General features: G+C 45.6%; 18 non-coding genes across 18 annotated transcripts; all 18 read right to left on the bottom strand.

Moving 5' to 3' along the window:
* Positions 1–837: 837 nt before the first annotated feature.
* Positions 838–919, bottom strand: trnal-aag (transfer RNA leucine (anticodon AAG)). Its single transcript has one exon. It is a non-coding gene; the product is annotated as a tRNA-Leu (tRNA).
* A 518-nt stretch (positions 920–1,437) lies between these two features.
* trnal-uag (transfer RNA leucine (anticodon UAG)) lies at positions 1,438–1,519 on the bottom strand. Its single transcript has one exon. It is a non-coding gene; the product is annotated as a tRNA-Leu (tRNA).
* A 160-nt stretch (positions 1,520–1,679) lies between these two features.
* On the bottom strand, positions 1,680–1,751 carry trnam-cau (transfer RNA methionine (anticodon CAU)). Its single transcript has one exon. It is a non-coding gene; the product is annotated as a tRNA-Met (tRNA).
* A 1,217-nt stretch (positions 1,752–2,968) lies between these two features.
* trnal-uag (transfer RNA leucine (anticodon UAG)) lies at positions 2,969–3,050 on the bottom strand. Its single transcript has one exon. It is a non-coding gene; the product is annotated as a tRNA-Leu (tRNA).
* A 1,122-nt stretch (positions 3,051–4,172) lies between these two features.
* On the bottom strand, positions 4,173–4,254 carry trnal-uag (transfer RNA leucine (anticodon UAG)). Its single transcript has one exon. It is a non-coding gene; the product is annotated as a tRNA-Leu (tRNA).
* A 592-nt stretch (positions 4,255–4,846) lies between these two features.
* On the bottom strand, positions 4,847–4,918 carry trnam-cau (transfer RNA methionine (anticodon CAU)). The gene has a single exon. It is a non-coding gene; the product is annotated as a tRNA-Met (tRNA).
* Positions 4,919–5,376: 458 nt separating this feature from the next.
* On the bottom strand, positions 5,377–5,458 carry trnal-aag (transfer RNA leucine (anticodon AAG)). The gene has a single exon. It is a non-coding gene; the product is annotated as a tRNA-Leu (tRNA).
* Positions 5,459–6,736: 1,278 nt separating this feature from the next.
* Positions 6,737–6,818, bottom strand: trnal-uag (transfer RNA leucine (anticodon UAG)). The gene has a single exon. It is a non-coding gene; the product is annotated as a tRNA-Leu (tRNA).
* Positions 6,819–8,474: 1,656 nt separating this feature from the next.
* On the bottom strand, positions 8,475–8,546 carry trnam-cau (transfer RNA methionine (anticodon CAU)). The gene has a single exon. It is a non-coding gene; the product is annotated as a tRNA-Met (tRNA).
* A 458-nt stretch (positions 8,547–9,004) lies between these two features.
* trnal-aag (transfer RNA leucine (anticodon AAG)) lies at positions 9,005–9,086 on the bottom strand. The gene has a single exon. It is a non-coding gene; the product is annotated as a tRNA-Leu (tRNA).
* Positions 9,087–9,507: 421 nt separating this feature from the next.
* Positions 9,508–9,579, bottom strand: trnam-cau (transfer RNA methionine (anticodon CAU)). Its single transcript has one exon. It is a non-coding gene; the product is annotated as a tRNA-Met (tRNA).
* A 458-nt stretch (positions 9,580–10,037) lies between these two features.
* trnal-aag (transfer RNA leucine (anticodon AAG)) lies at positions 10,038–10,119 on the bottom strand. Its single transcript has one exon. It is a non-coding gene; the product is annotated as a tRNA-Leu (tRNA).
* Positions 10,120–10,867: 748 nt separating this feature from the next.
* Positions 10,868–10,939, bottom strand: trnam-cau (transfer RNA methionine (anticodon CAU)). Its single transcript has one exon. It is a non-coding gene; the product is annotated as a tRNA-Met (tRNA).
* A 687-nt stretch (positions 10,940–11,626) lies between these two features.
* trnam-cau (transfer RNA methionine (anticodon CAU)) lies at positions 11,627–11,698 on the bottom strand. Its single transcript has one exon. It is a non-coding gene; the product is annotated as a tRNA-Met (tRNA).
* Positions 11,699–12,156: 458 nt separating this feature from the next.
* On the bottom strand, positions 12,157–12,238 carry trnal-uag (transfer RNA leucine (anticodon UAG)). The gene has a single exon. It is a non-coding gene; the product is annotated as a tRNA-Leu (tRNA).
* A 160-nt stretch (positions 12,239–12,398) lies between these two features.
* trnam-cau (transfer RNA methionine (anticodon CAU)) lies at positions 12,399–12,470 on the bottom strand. Its single transcript has one exon. It is a non-coding gene; the product is annotated as a tRNA-Met (tRNA).
* Positions 12,471–13,360: 890 nt separating this feature from the next.
* Positions 13,361–13,442, bottom strand: trnal-uag (transfer RNA leucine (anticodon UAG)). The gene has a single exon. It is a non-coding gene; the product is annotated as a tRNA-Leu (tRNA).
* Positions 13,443–13,602: 160 nt separating this feature from the next.
* trnam-cau (transfer RNA methionine (anticodon CAU)) lies at positions 13,603–13,674 on the bottom strand. The gene has a single exon. It is a non-coding gene; the product is annotated as a tRNA-Met (tRNA).
* Between the last annotated feature and the right edge of the window lie 93 nt (positions 13,675–13,767).

The following is a 13,767-nucleotide window of genomic DNA, read 5'->3' on the forward strand; positions in this document are numbered from 1 at the left end:
GCTAAAGAAAGCAGTGAAAACTAGTGAGCCAAGACACCCAAAAAACACTCTGGGAGGGCACATAGCATCTAGTGCCTTTGCCAAATGAGTAAGAGCGACTTCCTTGATGGTTCATGATGGTTCCTTTGACCACTTGGCCACACTACCTTTCAGGAAGATGTGGTGCTATTGGGGAGGCCAATGTGCTGGATACTTGCAGATGTTTGCTCAATTATGGGGAATCTGAAGGTTGCGCGATCTACCCTTGGCACATAAGGTCAGACTGATCCAAAGGACACACCACAGACCAATAAAGATGGACATCAATTAGCAGAGGATGGTTTCGATCCATCGACCTCTGGGTTATGGGCCCAGCACGCTTCCGCTGCCCCACTCTGCTCTTAGTTTTCATGGACTGGGCTTGTACGTGTGAGGCTTGCTTTTCTGTTTAAGGCTAAAGAAAGCAGTGAAAACTAGTGAGCCAAGACGCCCAAAAAACACTCTGGGAGGGCACATAGCATCTAGTGCCTTTGCCAAATGAGTAAGAGCGACTTCCTTGATGATTCATGTTTTCAATGGCTGTAGATACAGGTTCTTGCCTTTGGCAAGCACTTTTTCCCACTCAGTGTTTTGCAACATTTTATCAACATTTACATGACATGAAGAGATGGCAGTCCTTGTCAATGTTTTATGGCAGTGATGGCAGTCCTTGTTAATGTTTTAAATGGATGTAGATACAGGTTCTTGCCTTTGGCAAGCACTTTTTCCCACTCAGTGTTTTGCATCAACATTTGGAGATAATTTATGTAAATAGTCTATCACACACAAATATGTGAGGAAGCAGTTGTCCTTGTCAAATGGCAGTGGTGGGATTTGAACCCACGCCTCCTGAGAGACTGGAGCCTTAATCCAGCGCCTTAGACCACTCGGCCACACTACCTTTTGAGAAGACATGGTGCTATGTGGGAGGCCAATGTGCTGGATACATGCAGATGTTTGCTCAATTATGGGGAATCTGAAGGTTGCGCGAGCTACCCTTGGCACATAAGGTCAGACTGAAGAAAGCAGTGAAAACTAGTGAGCCAAGACGCCCAAAAAACACTCTGGGAGGGCACATAGCATCTAGTGCCTTTGCCAAATGAGTAAGAGCGACTTCCTTGATGGTTCATGTTTGCAATGGCTGTAGATACAGGTTCTTGCCTTTGTCAAGCACTATTCCCACTCAGTGTTTTGCAACATTTTATCAACATTTAGATGACATGAAGAGATGGCATTCCTTGCCAATGTTTTATGGCAGTGATGGCAGTCCTTGTTAATGTTTTAAATGGATGTAGATACAGGTTCTTGCCTTTGGCAAGCACTTTTTCCCACTCAGTGTTTTGCATCAACATTTGGAGGTTATTTATGTAAATAGTCTATCACACACAAATATGTGAGGACACAGTTGTCCTTGTCAAATGGCAGTGGAGGGATTTGAACCCACGCCTCCTGAGAGACTGGAGTCTAAATCCAGCGCCTTTGACCACTCGGCCACACTATCTTTCAGGAAGATGTGGTGCTATTGGGGAGGCCAATGTGCTGGATACTTGCAGATGTTTGCTAAATTATGGGGAATCTGAAGGTTGCGCGAGCTACCCTTGGCACATAAGGTCAGACTGATCCAAAGGACACACCACAGACCAATAAAGATGGACATCAATTAGCAGAGGATGGTTTCGATCCATCGACCTCTGGGTTATGGGCCCAGCACGCTTCCGCTGCGCCACTCTGCTCTTAGTTTTCATGGACTGGGCTTGTACGTGTGAGGCTTGCTTTTCTGTTTAAGGCTAAAGAAAGCAGTGAAAACTAGTGAGCCAAGACACCCAAAAAACACTCTGAGAGGGCACATAGCATCTAGTGCCTTTGCCAAATGAGTAAGAGCGACTTCCTTGATGATTCATGTTTTCAATGGCTGTAGATACAGGTTCTTGCCTTGGTCAAGCACTTTTTCCCACTCAGTGTTTTGCAACATTTTATCAACATTTAGATGACATGAAGAGATGGCAGTCCTTGTCAATGTTTTATGGCAGTGATGGCAGTCCTTGTTAATGTTTTAAATGGATGTAGATACAGGTTCTTGCCTTTGGCAAGCACTTTTTCCCACTCAGTGTTTTGCATCAACATTTGGAGGTTATTTATGTAAATAGTCTATCACACACAAATATGTGAGGACACAGTTGTCCTTGTCAAATGGCAGTGGTGGGATTTGAACCCATGCCTCCTGAGAGACTGGAGCCTTAGACCACTTGGCCACACTACCTTTCAGGAAGATGTGGTGCTATTGGGGAGGCCAATGTGCTGGATACTTGCAGATGTTTGCTCAATTATGGGGAATCTGAAGGTTGCGCGATCTACCCTTGGCACATAAGGTCAGACTGATCCAAAGGACACACCACAGACCAATAAAGATGGACATCAATTAGCAGAGGATGGTTTCCATCCATCGACCTCTGGGTTATGGGCCCAGCACGCTTCCGCTGCGCCACTCTGCTCTTAGTTTTCATGGACTGGGCTTGTACGTGTGAGGCTTGCTTTTCTGTTTAAGGCTAAAGAAAGCAGTGAAAACTAGTGAGCCAAGACGCCCAAAAAACACTCTGGGAGGGCACATAGCATCTAGTGCCTTTGCCAAATGAGTAAGAGCGACTTCCTTGATGATTCATGTTTTCAATGGCTGTAGATACAGGTTCTTGCCTTTGGCAAGCACTTTTTCCCACTCAGTGTTTTGCAACATTTTATCAACATTTACATGACATGAAGAGATGGCAGTCCTTGTCAATGTTTTATGGCAGTGATGGCAGTCCTTGTTAATGTTTTAAATGGATGTAGATACAGGTTCTTGCCTTTGGCAAGCACTTTTTCCCACTCAGTGTTTTGCATCAACATTTGGAGATAATTTATGTAAATAGTCTATCACACACAAATATGTGAGGACACAGTTGTCCTTGTCAAATGGCAGTGGTGGGATTTGAACCCACGCCTCCTGAGAGACTGGAGCCTAAATCCAGCGCCTTAGACCACTCGGCCACACTACCTTTCAGGAAGACGTGGTGCTTTTGGGGAGGCCAATGTGCTGGATACTTGCAGATGTCTGCTCAATTATGGGGAATCTGAAGGTTGCGTGAGCTACCCTTGGCACATAAGGTCAGACTGATCCAAAGGACACACCACAGACCAATAAAGATGGACATCAATTAGCAGAGGATGGTTTCCATCCATCGACCTCTGGGTTATGGGCCCAGCACGCTTCCGCTGCGCCACTCTGCTGTTAGTTTTCATGGACTGGGCTTGTACGTGTGAGGCTTGCTTTTCTGTTTAAGGCTAAAGAAAGCAGTGAAAACTAGTGAGCCAAGACACCCAAAAAACACTCTGGGAGGGCACATAGCATCTAGTGCCTTTGCCAAATGAGTAAGAGCGACTTCCTTGATGGTTCATGATGGTTCCTTTGACCACTTGGCCACACTACCTTTCAGGAAGATGTGGTGCTATTGGGGCGGCCAATGTGCTGGATACTTGCAGATGTTTGCTCAATTATGGGGAATCTGAAGGTTGCGCGATCTACCCTTGGCACATAAGGTCAGACTGATCCAAAGGACACACCACAGACCAATAAAGATGGACATCAATTAGCAGAGGATGGTTTTGATCCATCGACCTCTGGGTTATGGGCCCAGCACGCTTCCGCTGCGCCACTCTGCTCTTAGTTTTCATGGACTGGGCTTGTACGTGTGAGGCTTGCTTTTCTGTTTAAGGCTAAAGAAAGCAGTGAAAACTAGTGAGCCAAGACGCCCAAAAAACACTCTGGGAGGGCACATAGCATCTAGTGCCTTTGCCAAATGAGTAAGAGCGACTTCCTTGATGATTCATGTTTTCAATGGCTGTAGATACAGGTTCTTGCCTTTGGCAAGCACTTTTTCCCACTCAGTGTTTTGCAACATTTTATCAACATTTACATGACATGAAGAGATGGCAGTCCTTGTCAATGTTTTATGGCAGTGATGGCAGTCCTTGTTAATGTTTTAAATGGATGTAGATACAGGTTCTTGCCTTTGGCAAGCACTTTTTCCCACTCAGTGTTTTGCATCAACATTTGGAGATAATTTATGTAAATAGTCTATCACACACAAATATGTGAGGACACAGTTGTCCTTGTCAAATGGCAGTGGTGGGATTTGAACCCACGCCTCCTGAGAGACTGGAGCCTAAATCCAGCGCCTTAGACCACTCGGCCACACTACCTTTCAGGAAGAGGTGGTGCTTTTGGGGAGGCCAATGTGCTGGATACTTGCAGATGTCTGCTCAATTATGGGGAATCTGAAGGTTGCGTGAGCTACCCTTGGCACATAAGGTCAGACTGATCCAAAGGACACACCACAGACCAATAAAGATGGACATCAATTAGCAGAGGATGGTTTCCATCCATCGACCTCTGGGTTATGGGCCCAGCACGCTTCCGCTGCGCCACTCTGCTGTTAGTTTTCATGGACTGGGCTTGTACGTGTGAGGCTTGCTTTTCTGTTTAAGGCTAAAGAAAGCAGTGAAAACTAGTGAGCCAAGACACCCAAAAAACACTCTGGGAGGGCACATAGCATCTAGTGCCTTTGCCAAATGAGTAAGAGCGACTTCCTTGATGGTTCATGATGGTTCCTTTGACCACTTGGCCACACTACCTTTCAGGAAGATGTGGTGCTATTGGGGCGGCCAATGTGCTGGATACTTGCAGATGTTTGCTCAATTATGGGGAATCTGAAGGTTGCGCGATCTACCCTTGGCACATAAGGTCAGACTGATCCAAAGGACACACCACAGACCAATAAAGATGGACATCAATTAGCAGAGGATGGTTTCGATCCATCGACCTCTGGGTTATGGGCCCAGCACGCTTCCGCTGCGCCACTCTGCTCTTAGTTTTCATGGACTGGGCTTGTACGTGTGAGGCTTGCTTTTCTGTTTAAGGCTAAAGAAAGCAGTGAAAACTAGTGAGCCAAGACGCCCAAAAAACACTCTGGGAGGGCACATAGCATCTAGTGCCTTTGCCAAATGAGTAAGAGCGACTTCCTTGATGATTCATGTTTTCAATGGCTGTAGATACAGGTTCTTGCCTTTGGCAAGCACTTTTTCCCACTCAGTGTTTTGCAACATTTTATCAACATTTACATGACATGAAGAGATGGCAGTCCTTGTCAATGTTTTATGGCAGTGATGGCAGTCCTTGTTAATGTTTTAAATGGATGTAGATACAGGTTCTTGCCTTTGGCAAGCACTTTTTCCCACTCAGTGTTTTGCATCAACATTTGGAGATAATTTATGTAAATAGTCTATCACACACAAATATGTGAGGACACAGTTGTCCTTGTCAAATGGCAGTGGTGGGATTTGAACCCACGCCTCCTGAGAGACTGGAGCCTTAATCCAGCGCCTTAGACCACTCGGCCACACTACCTTTTGAGAAGACCTGGTGCTATGTGGGAGGCCAATGTGCTGGATACTTGCAGATGTTTGCTCAATTATGGGGAATCTGAAGGTTGCGCGAGCTACCCTTGGCACATAAGGTCAGACTGAAGAAAGCAGTGAAAACTAGTGAGCCAAGACGCCCAAAAAACACTCTGGGAGGGCACATAGCATCTAGTCCCTTTGCCAAATGAGTAAGAGCGACTTCCTTGATGGTTCATGTTTGCAATGGCTGTAGATACAGGTTCTTGCCTTTGGCAAGCACTTTTTCCCACTCAGTGTTTTGCAACATTTTATCAACATTTAGATGACATGAAGAGATGGCAGTCCTTGTCAATGTATTATGGCAGTGATGGCAGTCCTTGTTAATGTTTTAAATGGATGTAGATACAGGTTCTTGACTTTGGCAAGCACTTTTTCCCACTCAGTGTTTTGCATCAACATTTGGAGGTTATTTATGTAAATAGTCTATCACACACAAATATGTGAGGACACAGTTGTCCTTGTCAAATGGCAGTGGTGGGATTTGAACCCACGCCTCCTGAGAGACTGGAGCCTTAGACCACTCGGCCACACTACCTTTCAGGAAGATGTGGTGCTATTGGGGAGGCCAATGTGCTGGATACTTGCAGATGTTTGCTCAATTATGGGGAATCTGAAGGTTGCGCGATCTACCCTTGGAACATAAGGTCAGACTGATCCAAAGGACACACCACAGACCAATAAAGATGGACATCAATTAGCAGAGGATGGTTTCTATCCATCGACCTCTGGGTTATGGGCCCAGCACGCTTCCGCTGCGCCACTCTGCTGTTAGTTTTCATGGACTGGGCTTGTATGTGTGAGGCTTGCTTTTCTGTTTAAGGCTAAAGAAAGCAGTGAAAACTAGTGAGCCAAGACGCCCAAAAAACACTCTGGGAGGGCACATAGCATCTAGTGCCTTTGCCAAATGAGTAAGAGCGACTTCCTTGATGATTCATGTTTTCAATGGCTGTAGATACAGGTTCTTGCCTTTGGCAAGCACTTTTTCCCACTCAGTGTTTTGCAACATTTTATCAACATTTACATGACATGAAGAGATGGCAGTCCTTGTCAATGTTTTATGGCAGTGATGGCAGTCCTTGTTAATGTTTTAAATGGATGTAGATACAGGTTCTTGCCTTTGGCAAGCACTTTTTCCCACTCAGTGTTTTGCATCAACATTTGGAGATAATTTATGTAAATAGTCTATCACACACAAATATGTGAGGACACAGTTGTCCTTGTCAAATGGCAGTGGTGGGATTTGAACCCACGCCTCCTGAGAGACTGGAGCCTAAATCCAGCGCCTTAGACCACTCGGCCACACTACCTTTTGAGAAGTCCTGGTGCTATGTGGGAGGCCAATGTGCTGGATACTTGCAGATGTTTGCTCAATTATGGGGAATCTGAAGGTTGCGCGAGCTACCCTTGGCACATAAGGTCAGACTGAAGAAAGCAGTGAAAACTAGTGAGCCAAGATGCCCAAAAAACACTCTGGGAGGGCACATAGCATCTAGTGCCTTTGCCAAATGAGTAAGAGCGACTTCCTTGATGGTTCATGTTTGCAATGGCTGTAGATACAGGTTCTTGCCTTTGGCAAGCACTTTTTCCCACTCAGTGTTTTGCAACATTTTATCAACATTTAGATGACATGAAGAGATGGCAGTCCTTGTCAATGTATTATGGCAGTGATGGCAGTCCTTGTTAATGTTTTAAATGGATGTAGATACAGGTTCTTGACTTTGGCAAGCACTTTTTCCCACTCAGTGTTTTGCATCAACATTTGGAGGTTATTTATGTAAATAGTCTATCACACACAAATATGTGAGGACACAGTTGTCCTTGTCAAATGGCAGTGGTGGGATTTGAACCCACGCCTCCTGAGAGACTGGAGCCTTAGACCACTCGGCCACACTACCTTTCAGGAAGATGTGGTGCTATTGGGGAGGCCAATGTGCTGGATACTTGCAGATGTTTGCTCAATTATGGGGAATCTGAAGGTTGCGCGATCTACCCTTGGAACATAAGGTCAGACTGATCCAAAGGACACACCACAGACCAATAAAGATGGACATCAATTAGCAGAGGATGGTTTCTATCCATCGACCTCTGGGTTATGGGCCCAGCACGCTTCCGCTGCGCCACTCTGCTGTTAGTTTTCATGGACTGGGCTTGTACGTGTGAGGCTTGCTTTTCTGTTTAAGGCTAAAGAAAGCAGTGAAAACTAGTGAGCCAAGACACCCAAAAAACACTCTGAGAGGGCACATAGCATCTAGTGCCTTTGCCAAATGAGTAAGAGCGACTTCCTTGATGGTTCATGTTTGCAATGGCTGTAGATACAGGTTCTTGCCTTGGTCAAGCACTTTTTCCCACTCAGTGTTTTGCAACATTTTATCAACATTTAGATGACATGAAGAGATGGCAGTCCTTGTCTATGTTTTATGGCAGTGATGGCAGTCCTTGTTAATGTTTTAAACGGATGTAGATACAGGTTCTTGCCTTTGGCAAGCACTTTTTCCCACTCAGTGTTTTGCAACATTTTATCAACATTTAGATGACATGAAGAGATGGCAGTCCTTGTCAATGTTTTATGGCAGTGATGGCAGTCCTTGTTAATGTTTTAAATGGATGTAGATACAGGTTCTCGCCTTTGGCAAGCACTTTTTCCCACTCAGTGTTTTGCATCAACATTTGGAGGTTATTTATGTAAATAGTCTATCACACACAAATATGTGAGGACACAGTTGTCCTTGTCAAATGGCAGTGGTGGGATTTGAACCCACGCCTCCTGAGAGACTGGAGCCTTAGACCACTTGGCCACACTACCTTTCAGGAAGATGTGTTGCTATTGGGGAGGCCAATGTGCTGGATACTTGCAGATGTTTGCTCAATTATGGGGAATCTGAAGGTTGCGCGATCTACCCTTGGCACATAAGGTCAGACTGATCCAAAGGACACACCACAGACCAATAAAGATGGACATCAATTAGCAGAGGATGGTTTCGATCCATCGACCTCTGGGTTATGGGCCCAGCACGCTTCCGCTGCGCCACTCTGCTCTTAGTTTTCATGGACTGGGCTTGTACGTGTGAGGCTTGCTTTTCTGTTTAAGGCTAAAGAAAGCAGTGAAAACTATTGAGCCAAGACGCCCAAAAAACACTCTGGGAGGGCACATAGCATCTAGTGCCTTTGCCAAATGAGTAAGAGCGACTTCCTTGATGGTTCATGTTTGCAATGGCTGTAGATACAGGTTCTTGCCTTTGGCAAGCACTTTTTCCCACTCAGTGTTTTGCAACATTTTATCAACATTTAGATGACATGAAGAGATGGCAGTCCTTGTCAATGTTTTATGGCAGTGATGGCAGTCCTTGTTAATGTTTTAAATGGATGTAGATACAGGTTCTTGCCTTTGGCAAGCACTTTTTCCCACTCAGTGTTTTGCATCAACATTTGGAGGTTATTTATGTAAATAGTCTATCACACACAAATATGTGAGGACACAGTTGTCCTTGTCAAATGGCAGTGGTGGGATTTGAACCCACGCCCCCTGAGAGACTGGAGCCTTAATCCAGCGCCTTAGACCACTCGGCCACACTACCTTTTGAGAAGACCTGGTGCTATGTGGGAGGCCAATGTGCTGGATACTTGCAGATGTTTGCTCAATTATGGGGAATCTGAAGGTTGCGCGAGCTACCCTTGGCACATAAGGTCAGACTGAAGAAAGCAGTGAAAACTAGTGAGCCAAGACGCCCAAAAAACACTCTGGGAGGGCACATAGCATCTAGTGCCTTTGCCAAATGAGTAAGAGCGACTTCCTTGATGGTTCATGATGGTTCCTTTGACCACTTGGCCACACTACCTTTCAGGAAGATGTGGTGCTATTGGGGAGGCCAATGTGCTGGATACTTGCAGATGTTTGCTCAATTATGGGGAATCTGAAGGTTGCGCGATCTACCCTTGGCACATAAGGTCAGACTGATCCAAAGGACACACCACAGACCAATAAAGATGGACATCAATTAGCAGAGGATGGTTTCGATCCATCGACCTCTGGGTTATGGGCCCAGCACGCTTCCGCTGCGCCACTCTGCTCTTAGTTTTCATAGACTGGGCTTGTACGTGTGAGGCTTGCTTTTCTGTTTAAGGCTAAAGAAAGCAGTGAAAACTAGTGAGCCAAGACACCCAAAAAACACTCTGAGAGGGCACATAGCATCTAGTGCCTTTGCCAAATGAGTAAGAGCGACTTCCTTGATGGTTCATGTTTGCAATGGCTGTAGATACAGGTTCTTGCCTTTGGCAAGCACTTTTTCCCACTCAGTGTTTTGCAACATTTTATCAACATTTAGATGACATGAAGAGATGGCAGTCCTTGTCAATGTTTTATGGCAGTGATGGCAGTCCTTGTTAATGTTTTAAATGGATGTAGATACAGGTTCTCGCCTTTGGCAAGCACTTTTTCCCACTCAGTGTTTTGCATCAACATTTGGAGGTTATTTATGTAAATAGTCTATCACACACAAATATGTGAGGACACAGTTGTCCTTGTCAAATGGCAGTGGTGGGATTTGAACCAACGCCTCCTGAGAGACTGGAGCCTTAATCCAGCGCCTTAGACCACTCGGCCACACTACCTTTTGAGAAGACCTGGTGCTATGTGGGAGGCCAATGTGCTGGATACTTGCAGATGTTTGCTCAATTATGGGGAATCTGAAGGTTGCGCGAGCTACCCTTGGCACACAAGGTCAGACTGAAGAAAGCAGTGAAAACTAGTGAGCCAAGACGCCCAAAAAACACTCTGGGAGGGCACATAGCATCTAGTGCCTTTGCCAAATGAGTAAGAGCGACTTCCTTGATGGTTCATGTTTTCAATGGCTGTCGATACAGGTTCTTGCCTTTGGCAAGCACTTTTTCCCACTCAGTGTTTTGCAACATTTTATCAACATTTAGATGACATGAAGAGATGGCAGTCCTTGTCAATGTTTTATGGCAGTGATGGCAGTCCTTGTTAATGTTTTAAATGGATGTAGATACAGGTTCTCGCCTTTGGCAAGCACTTTTTCCCACTCAGTGTTTTGCATCAACATTTGGAGGTTATTTATGTAAATAGTCTATCACACACAAATATGTGAGGACACAGTTGTCCTTGTCAAATGGCAGTGGTGGGATTTGAACCCACGCCTCCTGAGAGACTGGAGCCTTAGACCACTTGGCCACACTACCTTTCAGGAAGATGTGGTGCTATTGGGGAGGCCAATGTGCTGGATACTTGCAGATGTTTGCTCAATTATGGGGAATCTGAAGGTTGCGCGATCTACCCTTGGCACATAAGGTCAGACTGATCCAAAGGACACACCACAGACCAATAAAGATGGACATCAATTAGCAGAGGATGGTTTCGATCCATCGACCTCTGGGTTATGGGCCCAGCACGCTTCCGCTGCGCCACTCTGCTCTTAGTTTTCATGGACTGGGCTTGTACGTGTGAGGCTTGCTTTTCTGTTTAAGGCTAAAGAAAGCAGTGAAAACTATTGAGCCAAGACGCCCAAAAAACACTCTGGGAGGGCACATAGCATCTAGTGCCTTTGCCAAATGAGTAAGAGCGACTTCCTTGATGGTTCATGTTTGCAATGGCTGTAGATACAGGTTCTTGCCTTTGGCAAGCACTTTTTCCCACTCAGTGTTTTGCAACATTTTATCAACATTTAGATGACATGAAGAGATGGCAGTCCTTGTCAATGTTTTATGGCAGTGATGGCAGTCCTTGTTAATGTTTTAAATGGATGTAGATACAGGTTCTCGCCTTTGGCAAGCACTTTTTCCCACTCAGTGTTTTGCATCAACATTTGGAGGTTATTTATGTAAATAGTCTATCACACACAAATATGTGAGGACACAGTTGTCCTTGTCAAATGGCAGTGGTGGGATTTGAACCCATGCCTCCTGAGAGACTGGAGCCTTAGACCACTCGGCCACACTACCTTTCAGGAAGATGTGGTGCTATTGGGGAGGCCAATGTGCTGGATACTTGCAGATGTCTGCTCAATTATGGGGAATCTGAAGGTTGCGCGATCTACCCTTGGCACATAAGGTCAGACTGATCCAAAGGACACACCACAGACCAATAAAGATGGACATCAATTAGCAGAGGATGGTTTCGATCCATCGACCTCTGGGTTATGGGCCCAGCACGCTTCCGCTGCGCCACTCTGCTGTTAGTTTTCATGGACTGGGCTTGTACGTGTGAGGCTTGCTTTTCTGTTTAAGGCTAAGGAAAGCAGTGAAAACTAGTGAGCCAAGACACCCAAAAAACACTCTGGGAGGGCACATAGCATCTAGTGCCTTTGCCAAATGAGTAAGAGCGACTTCCTTGATGGTTCATGTTTGCAATGGCTGTAGATACAGGTTCTTGCCTTGGTCAAGCACTTTTTCCCACTCAGTGTTTTGCAACATTTTATCAACATTTAGATGACATGAAGAGATGGCAGTCCTTGTCAATGTTTTATGGCAGTGATGGCAGTCCTTGTTAATGTTTTAAATGGATGTAGATACAGGTTCTCGCCTTTGGCAAGCACTTTTTCCCACTCAGTGTTTTGCATCAACATTTGGAGGTTATTTATGTAAATAGTCTATCACACACAAATATGTGAGGACACAGTTGTCCTTGTCAAATGGCAGTGGTGGGATTTGAACCCACGCCTCCTGAGAGACTGGAGCCTAAATCCAGCGCCTTAGACCACTCTGCCACACTAACTTTCAGGAAGACGTGGTGCTTTTGGGGAGGCCAATGTGCTGGATACTTGCAGATGTCTGCTCAATTATGGGGAATCTGAAGGTTGCGTGAGCTACCCTTGGCACATAAGGTCAGACTGATCCAAAGGACACACCACAGACCAATAAAGATGGACATCAATTAGCAGAGGATGGTTTCGATCCATCGACCTCTGGGTTATGGGCCCAGCACGCTTCCGCTGCGCCACTCTGCTGTTAGTTTTCATGGACTGGGCTTGTACGTGTGAGGCTTGCTTTTCTGTTTAAGGCTAAAGAAAGCAGTGAAAACTAGTGAGCCAAGACACCCAAAAAACACTCTGGGAGGGCACATAGCATCTAGTGCCTTTGCCAAATGAGTAAGAGCGACTTCCTTGATGGTTCATGATGGTTCCTTTGACCACTTGGCCACACTACCTTTCAGGAAGATGTGGTGCTATCGGGGAGGCCAATGTGCTGGATACTTGCAGATGTTTGCTCAATTATGGGGAATCTGAAGGTTGCGCGATCTACCCTTGGCACATAAGGTCAGACTGATCCAAAGGACACACCACAGACCAATAAAGATGGACATCAATTAGCAGAGGATGGTTTATATCCATCGACCTCTGGGTTATGGGCCCAGCACGCTTCCGCTGCGCCACTCTGCTCTTAGTTTTCATGGACTGGGCTTGTACGTGTGAGGCTTGCTTTTCTGTTTAAGGCTAAAGAAAGCAGTGAAAACTAGTGAGCCAAGACACCCAAAAAACACTCTGGGAAGGCACATAGCATCTAGTGCCTTTGCCAAATGAGTAAGAGCGACTTCCTTGATGATTCATGTTTTCAATGGCTGTAGATACAGGTTCTTGCCTTGGTCAAGCACTTTTTCCCACTCAGTGTTTTGCAACATTTTATCAACATTTAGATGACATGAAGAGATGGCAGTCCTTGTCAATGTATTATGGCAGTGATGGCAGTCCTTGTTAATGTTTTAAATGGATGTAGATACAGGTTCTTGCCTTTGGCAAGCACTTTTTCCCACTCAGTGTTTTGCATCAACATTTGGAGGTTATTTATGTAAATAGTCTATCACACACAAATATGTGAGGACACAGTTGTCCTTGTCAAATGGCAGTGGTGGGATTTGAACCCACGCCTCCTGAGAGACTGGAGCCTAAATCCAGCGCCTTAGACCACTCGGCCACACTACCTTTCAGGAAGACGTGGTGCTATTGGGGAGGCCAATGTGCTGGATACTTGCAGATGTCTGCTCAATTATGGGGAATCTGAAGGTTGCGTGAGCAACCCTTGGCACATAAGGTCAGACTGATCCAAAGGACACACCACAGACCAATAAAGATGGACATCAATTAGCAGAGGATGGTTTCGATCCATCGACCTCTGGGTTATGGGCCCAGCACGCTTCCGCTGCGCCACTCTGCTGTTAGTTTTCATGGACTGGGCTTGTACGTGTGAGGCTTGCTTTTCTGTTTAAGGCTAAAGAAAGCAGTGAAAACTAGTGAGCCAAGACACCCA

This window comes from Labrus bergylta, chromosome 9 (assembly GCF_963930695.1).
Source record: "Labrus bergylta chromosome 9, fLabBer1.1, whole genome shotgun sequence".
NCBI classification, from domain to species: Eukaryota; Metazoa; Chordata; class Actinopteri; order Labriformes; family Labridae; genus Labrus; species Labrus bergylta.